Below are 5,639 nucleotides of genomic sequence, written 5' to 3'. Positions count from 1 at the left end.
GTGAGTTGGCTAATTATTTTGTCTGTGTTTCCTTTTTCTGCATCTTGAGCAAAGTAACCCAGTGGAAGATGCGAGCTTTGCACATTTTTTTTCTCCAGTTAGAAATTCATGGTAAAAATATCAGGCGACTCTGACCAAGTCTACTTGAAACACTGTAATTACAGATGATCTAGTTTCACAGCTCACAGACAAAGAAAATGTGTTTGTTTTACTTTATTAGATTTCTTATAATACGTTCACACAAAAACAAATGTACATATGCACACTCTGTCAATACTGCCAACTGCAATTTATTAAGGTTTATAAATTTATTCCACGAGGTCACTTTATTGTTAAAGAGACAATGAATGCAGGATCAATGCTAAAAACGGGAAGCCTACGTTTCCAAGTAAACAATCTCATCTTTCTCCTAAAAGGTTTATAAGGGATGTTTTTGAGGAGATCATAATTAATTACAGACTTAAAACCTGAGCTGTGTTTCTCTTAATGTGGTTGTGTTTTTCTAATATGAAAATAAGGAAAGGAAGGTATTTGGGCATAAGCTGGAGCTTGCACTGCTGCTCGCTCTTCCCTGCCTGCTGCAATGCCCCTCAGTCAGTCACTGTAATCCAGAGCTGATGCTGGGAATGTGGTTGGGGGATATATCTTGTTGCTTTGTGATGAACTCCGAGGCCCTGGGAGAATCTCTTGGTGTTGACAGCCCCTGACAGTAAATGTCACATGAATTCGGAGGGAGCTCAGAGCCTTTTGGTGACTGCTATGAGAAGAGACATAATGACAGAAAACCTGATTGATGAGCAATGCCACAAGTAGAAGGAGTGCTGTGTGGTGATTGCCTATAATTGAATGGTCCGTGGAAGTTATTTCTGGGTTTCCTTTGAACGGTGACATACACTCCCAAAGTGTTTTCACATGGGAGACCTGCGGATTTTAACCCTTGTACTCGGCAGCTCCCTGTTAACACCGCATTAACAGACCTTAAAATTTAATGGGCTGTTTTTACTTCGTGCCCCACGCTGAGCTGTATCACAATAATTAAACAAACGTCGACAACCAAAGATGGTCGGTCGTGCAATTACCTCTGGAAATGTTTCGTTGTCAGCTTTTGCCTCCTCTTTTTATTGCTTCCTCCTTGTAGCTCAGCTCTGTGATCTGACAGCACGGAGACGTTGATTATCAAGGTTCTCCCGAATCTGATGATGTGCTCCTGTACCACGGGCTTGTCGCAGCCATGTTAAGCACAGCGGTGATGCTCGTGGCATTAAATGGGAATGTGAGCCCTTCTAGACCCCTCACCCAGGAAAGCAGCTGCCCTCGCTGACCAATTAAATTGCCTTCCCTCTCATTAAAACCCTTGTGTAGGCTCTGGTATGTCACAGATCTTTAAAATCTCCATTATAAATTCCACTTTCTTCTGGGTATTTTTAGCTTATACTTGAAGAAATGATTATTGTCTCTTGCACTTAACCATATCAATTTTGGCTCCACAGACATCTCCTCTGGGCCATATTGAAAGACCTGAGCTGATTGGAACTGCTGAATCTGTAGGGAGGATTTCCACAGAGCTCTGAGTACGGGGACATGGGAGGTGTGCGAGGAGTGGGGAGGAAAATTCTAACCCTCCCCCCTTCCCTTTGGTAAGTCAGGAGCACATCCCTTACAGATTTACTTGGTTGTGCCAATTTAATGTGATTTCTTCTGAGGGCCAGGAACCACTCAAGGAAGGCTGACAGGTTTTATCAACAGAATGGAAAGTGAAGTGATAAGGTGAGAGTTATTGACCTGATAACTAACAAACAGAAAACTTCAGTGTCCCTCAAGCTAAATATTGCACTCAGCAGGTAACTAAAAGATGGCAACAGCTGTGGTCTTGTCACTGAGTGAGAGTATGTTTTCATGTAGAGGAGCAGGAGGTGAACTGTGAAAACAAACACATTCAGTTTGCTACAGACTATTTCCCTCTATTACTTTTAATGAGAGCTAAACTCCAAAATGCACAACGGGACAATAATATTTTAGATAGAAGGAACTCTTTGTGCAGATCCTAAATTCTAGACACCAGGTTGCAATTAAAATGATTGCTTTCGTATTATTAATAGCTCACCAGTAGTTTAAGGCTGTCAGCAGGTAGGGGACCAATTGGTACAATCCACTGCACACCTGACTGGAAAGAAGTGCTGTCCTTGAAGGAGCCAAGCTAATAACCCAAACCCACAATGCTCAAATGAGTTTGAAAAATGAGAGGAGCATAAAAAGGTGAAAGGAGCTGTGTTAAAATGCTATGGAGGCAACCTGGCTAGGTTGCCGTAGTCAGTTAAATGTTAGTAAATGCTGCCTAAGTGTTCTGTGGTGATGGTTTTGTGGTGGATTTTTTTTTGTTTTTTTCTGTTTTTTTTTTTGCTTTAGAATTAAAAGTTGTAGTGTGGGAAGGGCAGATGGGAAAGGAAGCAGAGACCTCTAATGAGTGATGATTTAGAAGTAACAGGCACAGAAAGTACTGCAAGTACAGCAGTCTTTTGTTCCTCCTTTACTCCCCATATGTTTTTTCCTGAAACCATGCTGGGATTGTCTGAAATCTGTGCCTGAAACCTAGCTGTCGTAATTCTTACACATGCCTTGAAATTCCTGTGACAGAATATGAAGGCTGCAGTAGCTGAACAAAAAGGCAGGTGACAGAGTGCTCGTGCAATGTCCATTTCCCCTTGCTGGCACCTGGCCTGCTCAGTACAATTGGGAAAGACAAATGGCAACTCATCGCTTCCTATTCAACCTCTGCATGCTAACTTTGTTTTTCACTTGGAAGCGTTTTTGTACTCCTTATCATGTTTGTCATTCTGCCATGTATCATTTCATTCTCCTTTTAGAGATTTTTTTGTTCCTTCTTTTTTATTTTACTTGAGGTGAGGATACCAGAACTGCCTTGATATTTGAGAAGCAGGTGCAGCATGAATTCACACAGTGACATAGTCATACTTTTTTTTCCCCTAAGAATTCTGAACTTATGATTTTCTTTCTTTTTTTGACTGCTATTGAGCAATAAGGTGATGTATTCATAGAACTAGCTTTATACTTCCAAGATGTGATTCCTAAATTGTGCAAACTGGTTCAGAGTGCATTGCTCTGTTTGGAAAGTTAGTGTTGCTTTTCTTGGATAGCCAGATTGTAGTTGTCAGCACTGAAATGTCTCTTCCATTTTATTGTGAGTCTGCTTGGTGTCATCATGTCTTTACATTTTTGCAGTAATTATTTTCCTAATGAATTCCATTTTAATCAGAAATCTTCATTTTGCTATTCCACCTTCTTTCCAGATCATTTTTGAATGCACTAAACACTATGGGCCTTATTACGTATCCTCATGGGACTCCACTGATGGTCTTTCTCCTCTGAGAAAACTCATCCTTGAGTCTAATCTTCAATTCTTATATTTAATGAGTTATTTATCTCTGTGAGGTCTTTGCTCGTAGACCACAGCTGATTAGTTTTGAGGAGGGATCACCTTAAATGTCTGAGGCTTATGGAAGCTTGGGGTGAATTGGAAATACAGGGAAAATTTCTCAGCTGCATCTCTGTTGCTCGTGTGCTTTTGATGCCTTCAAAGAATTCCAGCAGATTTAGTAGGCTCAGATTCCTTTTGCAAAATCACTGTTTACTTTTCCTCATGGATGTTGCATTTATTCATGTATTCACTTATTCTCATCTTTACTGGAGCTTCCACCAACGTGACCGGTATGGACATTGGACTTACTGTTCTGTGGTTTCTTGAGTTGCTGCTGGATTTATTTTTAAAATCTGATTTCTTGTTAGTTACCTTTCAGCCCTTTGATAATAGCAGTGATTTTCAGCAAAAGGTTACCTACTATAAGTATTAGCTCAGATGATTCATGTTTAACATTCTATAAAAACCTTGTATGAATATCACCTACTCCCAGTGATAGATCGTTACGCATTCTGTCTACTTTGTAATCTACTCCTAGCAATGTTTTAAATTAGGGCAGGCCTTCTATCTCTTCCAAACGAGATGGTGGTTTCAGAGTTTCTTCAGATTCTCCAGGTAAATAGTGATTTAAAAAACGTTTTGGATTTTTTGCTATGGCATTATCCTCTCTGAGTATTTCTTTCATACGTACGTAGCCCACTGGCTCTTGTAAGTGTCTTGCTCTTGATGTGTTCAAGAAGGATTTATTACAATTTTTTTATTTCTTCAGCAAACTGCTTCTAAACTCTTTCTTCAGTCTACATTATTGTGCTTTTACATTTAGTCTGCCAGAATTTATGTTCTTTTTAGTTTTCCTTTTTCAGACACAACTTCAGCTTTTTGCAGGATACCTTTTAACTTCCAACAGCCTCCCTGATCCTGCTGTTTTATGATGCTAGCTTTTTGTTTTTCTCTCAAGTCTTTTTTGACAGGTTATATGCATTTGCTTTGAGCCTCCAATATGGAATCCTAAAATAGTCTACCTGCCATCTAAAAACATTTTGCCTTTCTGGCTGCCACTCTGAGTGTTTTTTTTCCTTCCGTTTTTAAAAATTTTATTTATTTTTACAAATTTTTTTCTATTTTGAATTCCCCTTCTCTAGAATCAAGCACAACTGTTGCAATTGCCAGCATTTATTTTATTTTATTTTATTTTATTTCAGAGTCTGTAATCACAATCTACATGAAAAGCTTAAGGATTTTGACTTAGCTCAATGTCTAGGAAAGCTGGAAAGATCAGCCACTGACATTTCACCATTAACTGTGAACAGGCTGCTGGGGCTGGAGCCTGTGGGAATCCCTGCTCTCAAGCAACAGCTTCTCTCTCCCACCTACAACAAAATAACAGGTACCTGGAGAGAAAGCAGTCTGGGCTGATTTGTCACCACGTCACTGAAGTTTGATATGAAGTTGAGTGTTTTGGAGCAGAGACTGTTTGCACTAGGCTGTGGGAACCAGGGTGAGATACAACAGAGTCACGCTGACAGTGTCCGCTTCTCAGGTTACCTGACATGGGATGGTGTATCAAGAGGTCTGGAAGGACAGTGTGTGATAAATGCCAGAAAAGTGAGAGCTTTGACTACCTCATAACTTCCTTTTGCACGTAACAAATCATGGGTAAGGCTTGACAACCAAGGAAGGAAAACTGCAGGTAGTAGAGGCTGGCTTTCTAGCTGATTCCTTTCGGATCTCTCCAATTGCAAACTGCACCTTGCAGCAAGTAGTGGCTGCTTACTAACAGCTCCAAAGCTTCTCTGGAAGAGGTGGGGATAAGCAGTCTTTACCAACAGGTGCTGCACTTCAGCATGCGACTAAAGCTTGCTTACTGGTGAAAAGCATTTGTTCAGAGGTTGAAAGGCACCACCAGTCAGATGCTGCAAAATATACTTAAAGCCAGAGTGAGCCATACAACGCCAGTTACTGTGCCACTGCTGACTGGCATTGACTGCTTAGCAACAGTGAGAGTGAAAGGGATACAGATGAATTGACTGTTTTCTGAGCAAGCTGGGTAGGAGCAGAAGTAATTAGCTGCTAGCTGATGAAAAGGCATGCTTAATTATTAGAATAATTATAGATATAATAGATGAGGAATTATTCAGTAAAAATAAGAAAACCAATATGTTGCAAAGAAGGTAATCAGAACGGAAGAGAAAATGACAGCAGT

General features: G+C 40.3%; 1 long non-coding RNA gene across 28 annotated transcripts in view; it reads left to right on the top strand.

The window, feature by feature from the left end:
• Positions 1–5,639, top strand: part of LOC104913234 (uncharacterized) — a 57,032-nt gene that overhangs the window by 3,356 nt on the left and 48,037 nt on the right. For all 28 annotated transcript variants that reach the window (XR_014886669.1, XR_014886682.1, XR_014886685.1 and 25 more), the window contains one exon: positions 1,491–1,637. This is a non-coding gene — a long non-coding RNA (uncharacterized LOC104913234). The remainder of the gene's footprint in view (positions 1–1,490; positions 1,638–5,639) is intronic.

The sequence above is a fragment of the Meleagris gallopavo genome, chromosome 15 (assembly GCF_905368555.1).
Source record: "Meleagris gallopavo chromosome 15, MGAL_WU_HG_1.1, whole genome shotgun sequence".
Taxonomy (NCBI): domain Eukaryota; kingdom Metazoa; phylum Chordata; class Aves; order Galliformes; family Phasianidae; genus Meleagris; species Meleagris gallopavo.
This window is presented reverse-complemented; position numbering and strand designations above follow the sequence as displayed.